The 19,020-nt window shown below is 47.7% G+C and overlaps 1 non-coding gene across 1 annotated transcript; it reads left to right on the top strand.

Annotated features, from left to right (window-relative positions):
- The first annotated feature begins 11,583 nt into the window (after positions 1-11,583).
- Positions 11,584-11,656, top strand: TRNAM-CAU. The gene has a single exon. It is a non-coding gene; the product is annotated as a tRNA-Met (tRNA).
- Positions 11,657-19,020: the final 7,364 nt, after the last annotated feature.

The raw sequence follows: 19,020 nt of genomic DNA, 5'->3' as shown, positions 1-19,020 counted from the left end.
TGAGCAAGGCCAAAATGCTCTACCGGGAGTCGTCTTAATATTTGAAATAGTAATTTTTAAGTTGAATAGGTGGTACGTTCCAGACCGTGTTCTAAACACTTCCCATGTGTTATCCCATTAACCTGTCACAGAAATTCTATGAGATGTGTATTATGATGATGATTTATTTTAGGAGGAAACTGGTGCGCACAAGGATTGAGTAACTTGCCCAAGAGCACACGTTTGGTAACTGATGAGGCTGAAAGATGAACAGTCTGATCCCAGGGCCTGTGCTTGCGCTCACTATGCTTAGAAGGCTACCTCAGCAGTGGTTGAATGTATTGTGGGGATATTCTGGAATAGAAATCAAGCAAATGGTTCTGATCCCCACACTGCATGTGAGAAGGTCTCATTAAGTGCTGAACTCTTCAGCCTTTTCTTTCAAGAGACACTGGCCCAGAGTGCTCATTTTATTTCTCGTGTCATTCATTCAGCAAATGCTTATGGAGCACTACCAATTCATGTGCCTGCACAGTGGCTATTAGGAATTTAAAGGCCGATGAGACCCAGTCCCATTCCTCTAACGGCTCACACCTAGCACGGAGACAGCAGCTGTCGTTAAGTGGTGTAGTAGAGGCAGAAGTGATGTAATCTAGGGCAACCAAGGGAGGAGAGTTTCAATCAAAAGGTTGGGGACGGCAATGTCACATACCGTAGAGGTCAGTTGAGAATTCCTATATTCTGGGCATGTTATAAGGTCTTCGTGTGTACTGACGCAGTCATCCGAGAACCCTATGCTGTTTAATCGTCACAACAACCCCATCTTACAGATGAGGGACGTGAAGTACAAGGGAGTTAAGTGTTTCGTACAAGATCATGCTGCTGGTAAGCGGCAAAATGGGGATTGAAGCCCTGGCAGTCTGGCTTTCTGCTTCTGTGGAGTGTGACGGAAAGGGAAGAAGGGGACACAAGCTGTATCATTCTTTCCAGAAGCTGGGCTATAAAAATGAACAACGAAAGGCCATTTCTACTGTAGAACATCAGACGCCCACAGGGAGAAGGTCCTACAGCCCCAGGGTGAAAGAGATTGGAATATGTTGCTGAAGGAAAAATGTCAACAGAATGAAGATTCAGGAGAGGGATATCTGAGGCCTCGCAGGAGATACGAGGGCGTGCGGTCTGAAATACTGGGGAGGGATGATCCTTTAAGCAGAGAAGGCAAATCAGAGGAAGGAAAATACACCTGCATTGCCTCCGTCTTGTTCAGAAACCCTTTTCGGGTTTGGAGGGAGGAATCCCGACTAGCTGCAGGTACCCTATGCATCAGGTTTCCAACTTGTCCTACGAGTCATTGGCCAAAACCCTGATTCAGCAGAGTTATGTTCTCACAAAAGTATCTTCTGTTTGTTCGAATCCAAAGATAACAACCAACAGCCTATTTTGAAAAGTCACCATGTTAATGGCTGAACAATTCCAACGGGAGAGCTTGGCCGATCTCTTGATTTCCTAGGACTTCTCGGGTTTTCTCACTGAAGCACACCCGAACAAGAGGAAGATGAACAGGTGCCTCAAAGTCACAGGTGGCATATTCGAGGGTCCCATTTTTGTCTACTTGTGAAACCATACAGAAAAGAGTGCCTGGAGCGGACCGCAGAGGTCGAGATGGCCAGTGGCCAGCGGAAGCAGCTGCCTGGGTCGGCCGCGTTCATGGGCACCAGGCGAGGTTCAACAAAGCCACTGACCTCAAGCACCGCGAGCTCTTCAGGAAGGGGAAGCCGGAGCTCACGCTTCCGACGTGTTCTTGATGCTTTCGGGCGCATGCTCCTCTCCCACTGCGCCAGCCAGGTGCCCCGCGGGGAAGCCACTGTAAGTTTCTAAGTTAGTGTGACTGTTCATAAGCTTTGTTCACAGCCGAAGCCTAGTTTACGGCCACCGTGCATCGTGTACTCCCTCCGTGGATGAGTGGTGTAAGGAAACCATCTTGTCCTGGAGATGTCCTGGTCAGCGCTCCTGCTCGCTCCGCCCCACTCCGTGGCAACGACACACATGATTCCCGCCTCTGGGCTAGTCTACAATCTTTTGAGCTCTTACAAGATGGAAAAGAGAGCATATCGCCCTGTAAAGACCGTTCATTCTCCGGAACATTTTCTTCCCCACGAAGAACAGGTTTCCCCGGCAGCTGTCCCTAAGTTGGGCTCAAAGAAAACTCTCTTTCTTACTTTTAGAGATTCCAAAAGGTTTGTTCATTTTGCACGGAGAGGTGTGCTGTGTGTGCTTTGTGTGTTTTGCATGCGTGTGTGTGGTGATGCTCGTGGCTTCCTTCGGGGAGAAGCCTGAGTTCTATTCCTACAGAAGTGTCTGTTCCACTGCGTCTGTCCATTACTCTTGTGGAGTTAGGTTCAGATTTGGATAAGAAGGAGGTTTAAAGGGCCTCATTCTCATCTCCAATGAGTAAGGGAAACCTTCTGTACAACCCCATGTACACCTACACAATGTTTCTAAACCTCGATATCCCTGTGATTTTGCCCCTTCCCCCCAGTTGAACCTGTACAGTACAATTATTTCAGAAGGCAGACTGTAAAATAAACGTATGAGCCCAAGTTTAGGATACAGCTGGGATCAGAGGGGTTGGGAGAAGAAACCACCAGACCACCACTCTGTCTTTCCTTCCCCGTATTTCAAGTGGATTATGTAAAAAACAGCTGTTTTTCAGTAATTTTCAGGCAATGATTTGGAGTCTGCCATTTGCCACTGCAGAATTCTTTTTTTTCCCCAATGTGGACTAATTTTATCATGTTGGGGATGTTGTCAAAAAACCAAATTTCTTTTTCTTCTTAAAAAAAATTTATTGTGGTAAAACGTGTATAACATAAAACATACCATGTTAACCACTCTTAAGTGTACAATTTAAAAACATTAATTACATTTACAATGTTCTCCAACCATCACTATTTCCAAATCTTTATCCATCACCCAACTAGAAACTCAACCCATTCATACCTGTCTTCCCCTGACTCCTCATATCCTCAAATCCATTTTCTGTTCTATGAATTTGCCTATTCTAGGCATTTCATATAAGTGGATGCATATAATATTTATACTTTGGTATCTGGCTTATTTCACTTATTTCACTTTTTGAGGTTCATCCATGTTTTAGCATGTATGAAAACTTCCATTTTATTACTGGATACTCTCATATATATATACACATATATAAATGTACATGTATATGTATCGCATATATATATATATATATATATGTATGTATATATATATGATACACACCACATTTGGTTTACCCATTCATCTGTTGATGCCCATTTGTGTCATTTCTACCTTTTGGTTATTGTGAACAGTGCTGCAATGCACATTGAAATACAAGTATCTGAATGGGTCTCTATTCTCAATTATTTTGGGTATATACCTAGGAGTAGAATTGCTAGCTGATATGGTGATTCTATGTTTAGCTTTTTGAGGAAGTCATCTGTTTTACACAGCAATTTACGTTTTACATTCCCACTGGCATTATACGAGGGTCCCAATTTCTCCACATCTTTTGCCAACGTTTATTTCCCTTTTTGTTTTAATTCTAGCCATCCTAGCAGGTGATATCTCATTGTAGTTTTGTTTTGCATTTCTCTGATGAGTAATGATGCACATTTTTTCATGCGCTTACTGGCCATCTTTTTTTTAAATGTTTTTTTTTGGGAGAGAGAGAGAGAGAGAGAGAGAGAGAGACAGAGCATGAGCAGGGGAGGGGCAGAGAGAGAGGGAGGGACACAGTCTCTTTAGCTGTCCAGGCTCTGAGCTGTCAACACAGAGCCCAATGTGGGCACACGCCCACGAACGATGAGATCATGACCCGAGCTGAAGTTGGATGCTTAATCGACTGAGCCACCCAGGCGCCCCTGTACATCTTCTTTAGAGTAGTTTTTATTTGAATCCTTTGTCCATTTTTTTTATTTTTATTTTATTTTTTTTAATTTTTTTTTCAACATTTTTTAATTTATTTTTGGGACAGAGAGAGACAGAGCATGAATGGGGGAGGGGCAGAGAGACAGGGAGACACAGAATCGGAAACAGGCTCCAGGCTCCGAGCCATCAGCCCAGAGCCTGACGCGGGGCTCGAACTCACGGACCGCGAGATCGTGACCTGGCTGAAGTCGGACGCTTAACCGACTGCGCCACCCAGGCGCCCCAATCCTTTGTCCATTTTAATTTTAATTAATCAATTCAATTTTTTTGAATTGAAATGTATTTGACACACAACATTACATTAGTTTCAGGTGCTCAGCATAGTGACTCAACATCTCTCTCTGTTGGGCTGTGCTCACCCAAGTGTAGCTGCATCTGTCACCACCCAACACTATCGTAATACCATGGACTATATTCCCCATGCTGTCTGTACCTTTGATCCCTGTCACTTATTGATTCTATGACTGGAAGCCTGCATCTCCCTCTCTCACCCTTTTTGCTCACTCCCCCCAGCCCCCTCTTTCTGTCAACCATAAGTTTGTTTGATTTGTATATTTATAAATCTGTTTCTGCTTGTTTGTTCTTTTGTCTTAATCTTTAGATTCCACATATGAGTGAAATGATATGGTATTTGTCTTTTTATATCTGACGTATTTCACATAACGTAATACCATCCAGGTCCATCCATGTTGTCATAAGTGGCAAGGTTTTGTTCTTTTTCACGACTGAGTAATGTTCCTAGATCTATATCTATACACCACATCTTCTTTATCCATTCGTCTGTCAATGGACACGTGGGCTGCTTCCATATCTTGGCTATTACAGCTATTACTGCAGTAAATGTAGGGGTGCATGTATCTTCTCAAATTAGTATTTTTGTTTTCTTTGGGTGAATACACAGTGGCGGAATTACTGGATCATACGGTAGTTCTATTTTTAATTTTTTGAGGAACCTCCATACTGTTTTCCACAGTGGCTGTACCAGTTTGCATTCCCACCAACAGTGCCCGAGGGGTCCTTTATCCCCAGTCTTCCCTTACATTCGTTATTGTTTGTCTTTTTGATTCTAGCCATTGTGACAGTGTGCAGTGATATTTCATTGTGGTTTTGATTTGTATTTCCCTGATGATGAGTGATGTTGAGCATCTTTTCATGTGTCTGTTGACCATCTGTATGACTTCTGTGGAAAAGTGTCTATTCAGGTCCTCTGCCCATTTTTAATCGGATTATTATTAATATTTTTGGGTGGTGAGCTCTATAAATTCTTTATATATTTTTGGATACTAGCCCCTTATTGGATATATCATTTGCAAATACCTTCTCCCATTCAGCAGGTTGAATTTTCATTTTGTTGATGTCAAATCACTATGATGTGTACATGAAACAAATATAATATTGTATGCCAGCTATGCTTCAATTAAAAAAAAAAAGTCCTCATCCTACTCTCCCCCTTTTGCCTTCTTCTTTTCTTCCATTCCATTTCCCTTTACTTTTCCTTCCTGAAGAATTTACTTGTACAGTCATTAGGCATGTCAGACCAAGTTCGGACCGGGGGGCTGTGGTGTCCCGGACTTTCCCAGGTGAAGAAAGTATCCATGTTGGGAGGTGACCCGGAGTGTTGGATCCCAGGGGGGATGCGGATACCCCTTGCTGCGGATTGTTTACCCCAAGCATAATGCGGGAGGCATCCCCTTGGGAACGGGGCCCAAAACATGGTGTTGGAGCCCCAGTGAGATGACAGCAGCTCAGCACACGGCGTTAAAGTCTGATCAGCACGAGGAGGGCGTCTAGGGAGGCAGAAGCCCAACCAGTGGCGTCACATCCTCAGCCGGGTCAGGAGGGCAACTCTGTAGCACAAAGCAAAGGCAGTTGACGCAGAATTCACGAGAAGGGTTTGGGAGTGAGCTGTGGGTGTGCCATGATTTCTGCACACTCCCCCCACACAAGAGTTTAAACTGAGGCGCTCCTCCCCTCTTCCGAAATCTTCACAAGAGCGGCGTCAACGAGGCCAGTCGATGGCACCAGAATACGGAGGACACGGTGGAGGAGGCCAGGGGAATATTAAGGCAACAGATGGGCGGCTGGACTGCCTGAAGTTGATTCTTCGGTGAGATTGGCCTGTAGTTTTAGAGCTTCAAGGCCAACGAGGCATGGACATTTCCCACAGAACACATGCGGGAGGTGGGGGAGAGAGAGAGAGAGAGCATTGGCGTGGGACCAACTTAACGCTAGCTTAAATGGGCCCTAGTGGAGAAATGAAAGCAACTCAGGGGGAGAGAAGCCGGAGGAAAGAGAGAGGAAACATTTTCCCTAGCAACTATCCGAGGGGCTAGCACTCAACAGCTCCAGTGGGGGCAGGGAGAAGTATGACCTTTATGTCAAGTATGAATTTTAGGGCGTTACATGGAGCTCGGCGTTTAACTTTGGGACTGAGACTGTATTACTTGGGAGAAGGCACGAAACAAGTTAGGTCTTCCTACGGAGGGAGGAAGAAAATGCGTCCCAGTGAATGGAAATAAAATGATAATGGAAGACCTAACGGTATGTTCTATGTTGTTATATCCCAGGGGAGGTCACATCCTTATCACAGAGTTTGGAGAGGGCCAATTGGTGAAGTTATATGACTGTCCCTTAATTAGTTTTGGTATTATTAGGACTTTATCACACTATCCAAGGACACCTCGCGGATCTGAGAGGCAGCTCCCCATGGGGGTAACGCAAACGCACGCGGTAGGTCCAGCAATGCTCGGAACACAAAGAAGCCACTTGGTGTTTTCAATTTCTGAGCATGGGTGTAAACATTATATCATTTTTATTTAGAACTGGCAAATAAAATAAAAAGCATTCCTTTTTAAAAATTCTTAAAATGTGTATTTGATTTTGAGAGAGAGAGAGAGAGAGAGAGACAGAGCAGGGGTGGAGGAGGGACAGAGAGGAAGACACAGAATCCAAAGCAGGCTCCAAGCTCTGAGCTGTCAGCACAGAGCCCGACGGGGGGCTCGAACCCATGAACTGTGACATCATGACGTGAGCCGAAGTCAGCCGCTTAACCCACTGAGCCACCCAGGCGCCCCCAAAAGCATTCTTTAATGGGAGCGAGGATGGGGGTGGGGGTGGGCAAAATGGGTGGAGGGGGTCAAAAGGTACTAACTGCCAGTTATAGAACAAACAAGTCATGGGGATGTAAGGTTCACCATGGTGACTAAAGTTAATAATACTGTATTTTACATTTGAAAATTGCTAAGAGTAGATCTTAAACGTCCTCATCATAAGAAAAAAATGTAACCCTGTATGGAAGTAGATATTAATTATATTTATTGTGTGGGGCGCCTGGTGGCTCAGTCAGTTAAGTGTCTGACTCTTGATTTCGGCTCAGGTCAGATCTTACAGTTTGTGAGACAGAGCCCCACGTTGGGCTTTGCACTGGCAGTAAGGAGCCTACTTGGGATTCTGTCTCTCTCTCTCTCTCTCTGCCCCTCCCCTACCCGCATGCTTCCTCTGTCTCTCTCTTTCAAGATGGATGAACTTTATTTATTTATTTTTATGAACCATGAGATCGTGACCTGAGTCGAAATCAAAAGGCAGATGCCTGACCAACTGAGCCACCCAGGCGCCCCAAAATGGATAAACTTATTTAAGTTCTATTTCTAAGTACCAGTTGTGGCGATGTAAGGTCCTAGCCTCTCGTAAATATGTTTTTTGGTGTTAAACAGTGTGTGGGGAGATGTGTTCACGAGATAGGACCCCTGGAATTGCGTATTTAAGGCAAGGGTAGGTCTGGAGGTGTTATTGATATGGAACCTGGAAGGGTGTGCCGGGAAGGTGCGTAGTCCCAAGAAGAGGCAAGTCGCCAGGCGGCCAAGCCTTTTCCTGACACCGAGGCTTCCCCTGGATCCGGGGACCGCTGCAGGCAGGGTTCCACTGTCCGTCAGTGAAACCAGTTTTAAGAAATGGTTTAGGGGCGCCTGGGTGGCGCAGTCGGTTAAGCGTCCGACTTCAGCCAGGTCACGATCTCGCAGTCCGTGAGTTTGATCCCCGCGTCGGGCTCTGGGCTGATGGCTCGGAGCCTGGAGCCTGTTTCCCATTCTGTGTCTCCCTCTCTCTCTGCCCCTCCCCCGTTCATGCTCTGTCTCTCTCTGTCCCAAAAATAAATAAACGTTGAAAAAAAAATTAAAAAAAAAAAAAAAGAAATGGTTTAAACATGCGGACAAGCACACTGATACAGTAGTTGGAAGGGTCAAAGGACCAGGCTGCGGGACTCCAGTAGTTGGAAGGGCCAAAGGACCAGGCTGCGGGCTGGCCGCCGTACCGTCAGCAGAAAACGGGCCCTCCTGGGAGGCTGCCAGGGGTCACCATCGGAAAGCAAGGCCAACGGCCACTTTCTGTGGGTGTTTGCAGACATTCAGAGCTCAGGAAGGTGGCCTGCCACCTGTTAGGACGACCTCTGCTGCGCATGGACGAAGCCTGCCTCCTTCCCCTGCGACAACAAAAGCATTCTGTGTACGAGCCGTGAATTGCGCGGCTCTTGGAGCTTTGGAACAATATCTTGTTCTGGCCGGTCTCTGCCACTTACCTGTCTCTCACATGCCACAGTGTAAAAACTGTTTTAAACCAGAGCAGAGAGCAGGTAATTGCTGGCCTGTTACCCGCAGTTCCCTGTTTGTGTTTGCGCTGTGCATTTTGAGATCCCAACATGTGGGGCTGCTTTTCTCCTTTTAGGTTTCCATACAAGTTCCGATCGAGCTGTGTGCAGAAATGTAGAAAGTGGCTGTGGCCAGGTTTCCCTGCTTCCTTTCACCTTGCCCCCCTCACCCCCGAGCATCTAAGCCAAGAACTGAAAAGAGTCTGAAGAGGATGTAGGGTAGAGGAGGAGATGTTTTGTAAGAGAGGCATATTGGACTAGACTTTGAAAAAGGAATTAAGGGACTTCCCTAAATTAAGTAAAAAAAAAAAAAAGAGAGAGAGAGAGAGAGAGAGAGATTCACCCAAATATGGAGAGAGAAAATCCTAGAACCCACGCGGCATGGATGCTATAGAGGTTCCCGCGGAAGGAACCAGGCGGGTAGAAATAAGAACACGTGTAGAGTTACCTCCCTCCCTCCTTTTCCCGGGATCGGCACTGGATCCCGTAAACTTGGCACGGACCCGCGTGAATAAGTAGATAACAAGTGGCCGAGGTTTACACCCACCTGCAGAACCAGGACTCAGAGCCAGTCATTTCTCTAGGCCATGCCGAGAATGAGTCCATACCCTAGTCCTTGGCACCTCAGAAGGTGGCCGTGTTTGGAGATGGGGCCTTTAGAGAGGTCATTAGAGTAGACCCTAATCCAATCTGCCTGGTGTCCTTCTAAGTAGAGGAGGTTAGGACACGGAGAGAAACCAGACGCGTCCACGCTCAAAGACCCCGGGAGACAGAAGGCGGCCATCAACAAGTCAAGGAGGGGGACCTGAGGAGAAGGCAAACCCACCGACGCCCTGATTTGATCTTGGATCTCGATCTAGCCTCCAGGACTGGGAGAAAAATTTCTCACAGTTTAAGCCCTAAGTCTGTGGTGTTTTGTTACAGCAGCCCTAGCTGACTAATACAGAGCGGAAGGGTTATGTTATCAAAATGGAGTCTGGGAGGATATGTTTAATCGTTGGAATGATGACGTTTGGGCCTTTGTCCTGTCAGCTCCTGAGGTCAAGGATTGCTCAGTTCCCTCTAAACCCCCAACCCCAGGACAGTGCTCAGCACACAACACGTTCTCAATGAGTAGAATGAATGATGTGATGACAAGGAAGGGAGGTTTAAGGGAGGTCTTATAGAAATAATCTACCATAGTGGTCCTCAAGCTTTCTGGTGTCCGGACTCTTTACTCTTTTTTTTTTTTTTTTTTTAAAGAATTTTATGTTTAAGTAATATCTACACCCAGTGTGGGGCTCGAACTTACAACCCAGAGATCAAGGTCGCGTGCTGTGTGGACTAAGCCAGCCAGGTTCCCCAGGACTCTTTACGCTCTTAAAAATTATTGTGAAACCCAACGTTCTTTGTGGATTATATCCATCAGTATTTACTATGTTAAGAGTTCAGACGGCAAATTTAAAAGTATTTATCTGTTAGGTTTTTTCTAAAATGAGCGCGATCAACCTACTAGGTGTTAGCATGAGTCACACTTCATGAAAAAATAACTATATATTTTTTTCTTTAACTCTCCTTAATGACTGGCTTAGTGGAAGACAGATTTTCATATCTGCTTCTACATTCAAAATGCTGTAAGCATATGAAGAAAGTTTGGCATCATACAGATATGTTGTTAGAAAGGAAAGAGTATTTTAATAGCCTTTTCAGGTAATCATGGACATTCTTCTCTGATGACTTTATATCAAAACGCGACAGGTTGTACTTTCCGTAGGGTTGGCTGTAATGTGGAATCTGAAGCCTTCTCGCTATCTTTGGATGCGTGATTTGGTAACAACTTGGTCGTATTGGTCCACTGAGATAGCTCGCTTTTCCAAATGTTGGAACATTTCAGTGTAGAGTATCCAACGGAAAAGAACATTCGTTAACACTGTCACCAATCTCATCAGAAATGCCTGTAGGTGTTGGGAAGCTGCAAGTTCATGATGTCTCCTAAAAGCTGATTTTCACCTGAAAGCTAATAACTCGTCATTGCAAACAAAGCCTCTCGGTTATTGCCTTTGAGTTTATTACTTTTTGGTACGGGCTGATTTCTTTGATTTTTGCGAAAATGTCTGACTATGTCACAGTTTGGTTTCTTATTTATTCTTTCAAATGAAAATGCTGCTCCATCAAAGTATATACTTTTTTTACTGCTTCATCAAGGACATTCTTAAGGAAAACACTTGTCCCCAGAGAATGTGGCAGCTGTGGACACAGCGAGGGGTCAGTGGTACCTCTTGATATTAGATGCTTAATCCATAGACGGAACCAGGAGTTTTACCGACTGTTTTTGGACCATCAGCTTTTTGCATAACAAATAAAGCCTTGATGTTATGAAGACATTATTGGCCTCACATACCTTGAAAGTGTCTCAGGAATCCCCTGGATTCTCCACCACTCTTTGAGAACGGATGATCTGAAGTTATCTGCGGGGATTGGAGGGACAAAGGGCCAAGGTTGCCTTGGAAATTTTGAACCCAGGTGCCAAGACCATGGCAGGCTGTGAATTAAGGTTGGTTGAATGGACGACCCTCAAGATTAAGGGTCCCCTGCTCTACCCACTGAGCCAGCCAGGCATCCTCCTGTGAGTAGGATCTTTAATAGAATTTAATAGATCTTTAATAGGAGAAAACATGGAGACTCATAAAATCAGTTTGTGATACTTCGAGGGGAGTATCTCGGGTGACATATGTGGAAATGCAGATTTCAATGGACAGAAAAGTGTAGACTATGGACATATTCGGGAGGTATTTATTCAACTATTTAGTGAGTCTACTACTCCCAACAGAGGAGACTGTGGACGGTCAAAAATTCATTCATGTCTCCTAGGGAAAGGCAATCCAGATGAACAGAAAGGAAGACGGAAAACACCCGCCAAAGGTCAAACACAAGTGTTCAGTGGGCACATCATGGTTTCCAGGAATCAGATGGTTCTTTTAAGGTCTAACCGGAATCCGGTCCCCGTCGCCTTCTTAGCGCAGTGGGCAGCGCGTCAGTCTCATAATCTGAAGGTCCTGAGTTCGAGCCTCAGAGAGGGCAAGTGTTTTTGCGCGGAAGCATGCGCCCCCCCTTCGTTTTCACCGCAGGTGGTAACCTTAACCCCCTTTTAGGGGTGAGGTGTTGGAGCATCCTGGGAGAGCTGGGACTTAGCGTCTCCCGTCCTGAATCCAGAGGGTGGCGCCACTTGAGATGCGGCGCTTTCGCATAGCGAGCGCCCGGGTGCCCATCCGACCCGTGCCCCACGGCTGCGTCCCGGAGGTGCGGGCCCGGGGACGGGTGAGGCTCGGGCGCCCGCGTGTCCCGAGAAACCGGGCGGGGACGGCCCGCGGCACGTGCCGGGACTGGCGGGGACCCGCGGGCGCTGCCCTCCCCCGACATCGCCGCGCGGGCCTGTGGCGCCCTCGCGGTGGGGACCCGCGGCCTCGCGATCGGCCGCCCGCAGGGCTGCGTCCCGGCGCACAGGTGCAAGGCGCTCGGCTGCTTTTCCCGTTCTCAGGGTCACGGGCGCAGAAGACCGGGCGATCCCGGACGTCTTTGAAGCGTAGTCAGTTGCGTCTTTCTGCCTTTTTTTCCGCGTTTGGCTCCCCCCGCGGCGGAGCTGGCGAGGGCTTGCCGGGCACTCCCACGGACTGCGCGTGGACCGCGAGGGAGCGCGCGGCAAGGGGCGTGCGCGGGGAGCGCGGAGGTCCGGCCGCGCGGGGGCGCTGGGTGTCGGCCGGGCGCGCGCCAGGCGGCTCCGGTTCCCGCGGCGGGAGCACCTGACGGTAGGGCGGCCGGCACCCCTCGGCCAACCGGACCCGGCTTTACGTGGGGCTGACCTGGGAAGGAAGGAAGGAAGGAAGGAAGGAAGGAAGGAAGGAAGGAAGGAAGGAAGGAAGGAAAGAAGGGAGGGAGGAAGGAAGGGAGGAAGGAAGGGAGGGAGGAAGGAAGGAAGGAAAGAAGGGAGGGAGGAAGGAAAGAAGGGAGGGAGGAAGGAAGGGAGGAAGGAAGGAAGAGGGGCCAGCAAGTCTCAGAACAGGCCCTGGCTCGCGCCGCGGGCTGCAGGGTGCCGGAGGGTCAAGGCCACGGGAGGTTACGACGCCCAGTAGACTTTATAGAAACTGAATTCATGCAGGAAGAAAGGAGGAAACACAGTGTTGGGAAGTGTGTCCTTAAAGAAGCGTTTACCCACCTGCCTGGGATCCCATCACCACCCGCCCGGCCTCCCTGTTTCAAGTGCAATGCCAGTCCGGGGCCCTAGCTTCAGGAAAGAGGCCATTCTCTGTGCCACACACAGAACCCACCTAGTTGTTCCCCCTTTTGCCCTAGAGGCTCCTGGAGATGGAAACAAACGTGCAAAAACTTGCCAGCGAGAAAGCAATTCCACCCCACCCGTTCTCAGAACCTACTGGGACCCAGCCTGCCGGGGGAGGGGACTCACTCAGAGGTACACAGCAGTGGGACAGTCCCTGCCTTTGGGCGCTTTCTCACGACGTTTTCTCGTTTCCAATAGGAGCCCAAACCCCGAGATTGCTGAGGGTGATGCTGAGGCCATGAGGAGGTCCTGGGAAAGGCTTCGCCCCTGGAGCGTAAGAAATTATCACGTCTCCCGGACCCCTTGACTTTTCAGGCCACCAAGGTGAAGTGAGGACCGAATAACTGCCTAACATCCCGGAGAGTGCCCGGGGCAAGGGCGTGAGGACAACCAATGGCTCTCTTGTCTCCATCACAGGGCGCAGCTCCCAGGTTCATGGGGACCTGAACCTGTCCCGAGTGGGGAAGACCGCCTCAGGCACCGCCCTGTTGGTTCATCCGGGTATTCCAGAATCGCCTTCTGTTTTGTCAAAAGTTAGGATCATCAACTGCTGTGGCTGACTGGGAGGTGGCCTGGGGGGAAGCCACTCCCGGCGCTGTGTTGGCACCTCTGGCCCCGGGGGTGCCTAGTCCAGGGGTAAGTGGGAAAACTCTGTACATAGGAAAAATGGTCATTTATATGTAATTCAAGATAAGCACTTTTTTTTTTAAGTTTAAAACGCCAATTAAACATGCTGTCCTTTAGACATAAAAAGGAACGTGGTGGGTTTTGTTGCTGTTATTGGTTGGTTTTTTTTAAGTTGCTGAACAAAATAATCGGTCGAAAGAAATCAAGGTTCAGCTTTCATTTTTTTAATATTTATTCCTTTTTCGAGATACAGAGAGAGACAGTGTGAGCGGGGGAAGGACAGAGAGAGAGGGAGACAGAATCCAAAGCAGGCTCCAGGCTCTGAGCTGTCAGCACAGAGCCTGACGCTGGGCTTGAACCAAGAGCTGTGAGATCATGACCTGAGCCGAAGTCGGTGGCTTAACCGACTGAGCCCCCCAGGCGCCCCTGAATATGCTATTTAGATGACTCAATTAAAAGAGTGATCCATTGAGCTTTGGGGACAGGCTGACAGAGACTTGATCCAGGGCCGGGAAGATCTGCAGGAGGGACACCCCCCCCCCCCCCGCCACGTCCAAGGGTTGAGACTGGGGGACGTGAGGGCATTATCTCCAGAGGGAATGGCAGGTATGGGATTAGCAGCCGGGGGTACACGCAGGGCTGAAGGTCCATCTGGTTCCGGGTCTGCGGGGGTGGGGGTGGGGCAGGTGTCACAGTGGCCACATTCCGTAACCTCCCTTCAATCCCTACCCCCAGCTGGCACTGTTTGATCGTCCCACACGGAGGGCTTGAGCAGTAGGGAGATACACGCTAGCTTTGAGGTTTCTGTCGCCTACACTCGTTCACTCCCGTGGGCATCTGGTGGGCTGGCCGAGGATCCCCGCCCGGCCCTCAGGCCATCGGAGCCCCGTGGGAAGGAGTGAGGCTTTCTGCTTTAGTTTCCCCCCTGTGACCCCGGCTCTCAGCCTTGGGCACAGCAAGAGCAAAGACGTGGCATCAGCGAGACTGGGGCTAAAGAATACAACGAATTCACGTCTGCCTTTTGTTTTTGCTCTTGAAAAACAGAAAAGTGTAGAGACGGGGCAGTTACCTTACTTGTATTCTTTTATTTTTAATAATTTTAAATTTATTTATTTGAGAGAGAGCAAGCAAGCAGGGGAGGGGCAAAGAGAGAGGGAGAGAGAGAATCTCGGTGCTAGCACCGAGCCCGATGTGGAGCCCAGTCCCACGAACCGCGAGATCATGCCCTGGGCCGAGATCAAGAGTCCAACACTTAGGATTCTGTGTCTCCCTCTCTCTCTGCTCCTCCCCCGCTCGCACTCTGTCTCTCTCTCAAAAATAAATAAATATTAAAAAAAAAAAAAAGAGTCTGACACTTAACCGACTGAGCCCCCCAGGCGCCCCTTACTCTTAAATTTTATATAGTTTTTGAATCGGTAACAAAGGAACACAGTTCAATATTCGAGAGGTTTTCCAAAGGGCGCTCGCGTTCCCAGTGTTCAAGTCCCTGCCCCAAATGCAATTAAAGTTAGCAAATGCTCATGTGTATTTCCTAAGATACCTAAGGAATGTACAAGAAAGTATCTGTGAACCTAGGTGTATTTTTACGTATCTGGTTCTTGCTGTTCATGCTGTGAAAAGCTGCTTTTATCAGTGGACCTTGGATCTCTTTAGTTTTCCTCTTGTGCTCTTTCCCCCCCTTTTCAAGTCCACCAGAGATTCGGTTGTAAGCAGTTACTGTATTTTATTTAACTGTTCTCCTGTTGATGAGTCTTTAGGGTGTTTCCAGTCCCTTGACGTTACAAAGTTGCAGTTACTTTCTTATGCGCATGTCCTGGCACAGGTAAGAGTGTCTGTAGCATGAAATCCTAGACGTGCAGCCGCTGAGTTAATTTTGATAGATTTGGCCACATTGCCTTCCATGAGTGCGGTACGAGATCGGGAGGGAATCAAGAGGGAAGCGAACTGACCCTTCGCGGCCAGTGAGGAAAAATATACCAGGTTTCCTAGACACTGACGTTCACTTACAGGAAAGACCATTCTCCGGGAAGGTGTCACCTGTTCAAATGGCCCGCCGTGTTTACAGGCACATTTTGGAGCAGGGAAAAGGTAGAGCTCCTTGCTGGTGGGTAGAAGAAAGCCAAGTTTCAGAAACATGTAGGTGTCTGGGTTACGGCAAGAAAGGTAAAAGATATTCTGCCCCCACCCCTGCTCCCCCTGCCCCTGGAGACCCTCCACTCCCACTGCTCCTGTGCCTGGAAGAGCCCTGGCCTCTCTGTCTTCTTTCCAGGAAACATCCCCCTTTTCCCTTTCACAGCCTTCCCTGAGCCTTCCCACGCACAGAAGCCCGGTAAGGCCAGGAACTCAGCACGCCTCCTCCAACCCGTGGGCCATCCAGTCCCAGACAGCATCTCAGGCCCGACCCACGGTCTAGTCCTGGGGGAAGAGTGGCCCCGGGGGCCCTGCACAGCTCTGTCTGAGGTGAACCCAGATCTGCCTGCAGAGGGTGGGGGCTATGGAGCCGGGGCTGCATGGGGGAGAGGTTCTCTTGGTTCTCAGCCAAGAGTAGACAGAGCCCTGGCTACTGACAGAGCGAAATAGTTCCAAACACTTGCACCTCAAAATGAAAGGGAAGGATAAATAGAATTGAATACACATGAATAAAGAATAAAGTAAAACTGACTTGCTGTGTTCTTCATGGCCACAAACACACTCTGCCCCGTGGCCTTGACATCAAGTCCTCTGAGCCGGCGCCGTGTGATCAGAGGCCTCTGGCTTCCTTTTCTGTCCCTTTCCCCTTAGAAGCTGAACTTTGGGCAGTCATAACTTGAACTTGCACTTTGTCCTAATCAGAAAATGTAAAAAAGAAACCATCTGTTTCCTGTTCTTCCCCTTCCTTTCCTCTTCTTCTCAAGAGCGCTCCTGTAATTACATTGTATTGGATAAGGAGCCAAATGGCTAACTTAGAAATGGGCGTTTTAGGCACAGGCAAGGTCCTGGGGGAACGAAATCACCTGGAATGAAGGGGGACTAACAAGCAGTTAACTTGCATAGAGGGGAGAGTGGGCCCACCATTCAGAGGATGAGGGGCTCTGGATACCTTCTTATAGGCGGAAGTAACTGTGACATGACCAAATCTGCGTTTTTCAAAAGACAGCTGTGGTGCTTCTGCAAAAGATGGCTTGGAAAGAAGTGAAAGTTAAGCTCGAAGGTCAGAAGGCGCATTAAGGCATCACCTTGGTGGACCCGGCAGGGCACTGGCAGCCAATGAGACTCATTTCTCCCTTGAGCAGACATTTCATGAGGGCTTACCTCAGCTGTTAGCCTCTGGGGCTCCACATTAGCTATGTGTCTTGGGGATTCAGTCACAGCCAAGACAGACCTAAGTCATACATTCTTGTATGGGGAGACAAAGACACAAAATCATAAACTAGGTAGTTTCAGAGACGATGGAAGTAAGCACTGATGGTTCAGGGGAAAGTGCTCTGAGGGATGATCTTGAGGTGAGCCTAAATAATGTGAAGAGTCAAGAAGGCCAAGACTCCCAAGTCTTCAAGCAGAAGGAAGAGTAATGCCAATGACCCCGAGGCAACATTCCCTGGGTTACTCAAAGGGAAGATTAAGAGGAGCTAATGTTTCTAATTTAGACGGAGAGGTAGAATTGACAGAATTTGGTGGAAAACTGAACGCAGATGATGATAAGGAAGGAGAGGTCCTTAGCTCTCTGGCTTGGGCAATTGTGTGGATGGTCGTGCTTTCTCCCAAGACTGGATATTCTTCACTAAAGCAGACTTGGGGAGAGAAATGATTAGGTTCTTGCCAGGTCCTGTGAGTTCTGAAATACTCATGGGATGTGCGAGTAGAGATACCAGTAAGGGATTATGGATGAAAATTGGAACTCAGGAGAGATGGCCCTCCAGAATAGAGAAAGTGCTTGTAATTGAAGCAAAGAGAAATAAACCACATGGGGCTGTACAACTCAATACTGGAGCCACCAGTGACGTGTGGTTATCAAGTATTTGAAATGTGCTATGAAATGAGATGCACCAGAAGCGTAACATCTACATCAGGTTTCAAAAACTTAGTATGAGGCAAAGAGTGCAAAATATCTCATTAATAATTTTTATACTGGGGTGCCTGGGTGGCTCAGTCGGTTGATCGCGGACTTCCGCTCAGGTCATGATCTTGGGGTTGACAGGTTCGAGCCCCGCGTCGGGCTCTGGGCTGACAGCTCAGAGCCTGGAACCTGTTTCCGATTCTGTGTCTCCCTCTCTCTCTGCCCCTCCCCTGCTCATGCTCTGTCTCTGTCTCACAAATAAATATAAAACATTGAAGAAAATTTTAAAAAATAATTTTTATATTGATTAGTTGTTGAACTGATAATATTTGGGATTTTCACTTGTTTCTGTTTGTGTGTGTTTTCTTAAGTTTATTTTTTGAGAGAGAGCGAGTGAGCAGGGGAGGAGCAGAGAGAGAGAGAGAGAGAGAGAGAGAGAGAGATTCTCAAGCAGGCTCTGCACCGGGCTCGAACTCACTATGAGATCACGACCTGAGCCAAATTAAGAGTTGGACGTTTAACCCACTGAGCTACCCAGGCGCCCCTGTTTCTGTTTGCTTTTGAATGTGACTACTAGAACATTTAAAATTATATGTACGATGCCTATTTCTGTCGGATAGCACAGGTATAAGGTAATAATAGTTCTGAACCTCCTGGTGAGAAGGGGATCACGTTTGTAGAAATTTTTACATATAAGGTAAGAACGGTCACAGATCCAACCGTCCCCCACCCAGGCAAATTAGCTCGAGATAAGAAGCGGCCCAAGGACAGAACCTCAAAGAATATTCACAGAGAAAGAGAGAGAAAAGGTGAGGACACGAAGACCACTGGAGAGTTCCAGGAGAGCTAGCTGGCGCGATCCAAATCCCAGGAAGAGATGGGGCGGGGTGGAGAGAATTTCAAAAACTGTAGCCCTCGGGAAGAAAAAATGTAGAAATTCCTATTGGATTTTACAACTTTAAGGAGATCGCAGCGGCCTGAATAAAAGCAGTGTACATGAGATGCCACACGCGAGTAGCCTGTCGTCGGCTGTGGGCTGAAGGAAGGTTGGGATCCACGCACATTTCTCCTTCCGGAACTTGGCAGTAGAGACCAGGACGAAAATGTGCCAATTTCTTGAGAGTGGAATCGGGGAACTTTACGCCAAGGAGAACTTTACGCCTGCGCGTACATTTTTTTCAGACTTCCGTCGCAAATACCATCTCCCTTCACAGGTCACTAAGAAACCAAGTAAAATCCACACTTTCTTTAAGGTTTTAAGTCTCTTTTCAGCTATAGAAGGTCCCTTGCTTTTCTTTTTAAATGATTATTAATTAGCTAATATACTTTATTTTTTAGAGCACTTTTAGATTAAAAAACAATTTTTGAGTGGAAAGTATATTGTTTCCGATAGACAACGTTATCCTTGCTCCTCCATAGTTTCCCCTATATATATATATATATATT

Source organism: Felis catus, chromosome B2 (assembly GCF_018350175.1).
Source record: "Felis catus isolate Fca126 chromosome B2, F.catus_Fca126_mat1.0, whole genome shotgun sequence".
In the NCBI taxonomy this organism is placed as follows: Eukaryota; Metazoa; Chordata; class Mammalia; order Carnivora; family Felidae; genus Felis; species Felis catus.
Note: the sequence above shows the minus strand (reverse complement) of the source record. Positions and strands in the feature narration are given on the sequence as shown.